Here is a 672-nt window from a genome sequence, read left to right on the forward strand (position 1 = left end):
ATTTTTGGTAATTACACTTTGTATAGCCTTTTTATATTAGTATATTCTCATCACATCCCTGTACAGATGAACAAAAATCGAAGTGTCCAGCAATATGATGCCTGTCTTTGACACTTCCGTAAAAAATGGTTCTCTCTTCTTATGTCTACTGTATATACACAAAACATTATACACATATTAAGTGAATAAATTATAAGGAAAGATATATGAGTATATATGTTTATTCATTTCCATCCTGGGAACGTAGTACAAGATTTTGATAATTTTACGCTTGACTTTTCCTTGTTGGTTAAAATGATAGAAAAAAACGTTCATTATAACAAAAACAAATACCCAGCTTATTCCAAGGGCAAATTTATAATTTATAAGGGGATTAGAGTCATTTACTCGTCGGGAAAAACGCTTAAGTTTGCCGTTAAAACCTAGACAGTCTTTCTGTTTTGTACGGTCAAGGTTCTTTGAAAAGCTTCGTCACGTGATCTCATAACAAGGCATAGCTTGGCTAAATCCTCGCACAATAATAAGTTCCTTAAATCATGATATTTAGATTAAGGTCCTGACGTTATGGCAAGAATATATTTTTTTTTCTGTTTACATCATGTTATTCATAGTTAGTTTCCGTAGTGTAGTGGTTATCACGTGCGCTTCACACGCGCAAGGTCCCCTTTTTTT

This window comes from Penaeus monodon, chromosome 28, assembly GCF_015228065.2.
Source record: "Penaeus monodon isolate SGIC_2016 chromosome 28, NSTDA_Pmon_1, whole genome shotgun sequence".
Classification (NCBI taxonomy): domain Eukaryota; kingdom Metazoa; phylum Arthropoda; class Malacostraca; order Decapoda; family Penaeidae; genus Penaeus; species Penaeus monodon.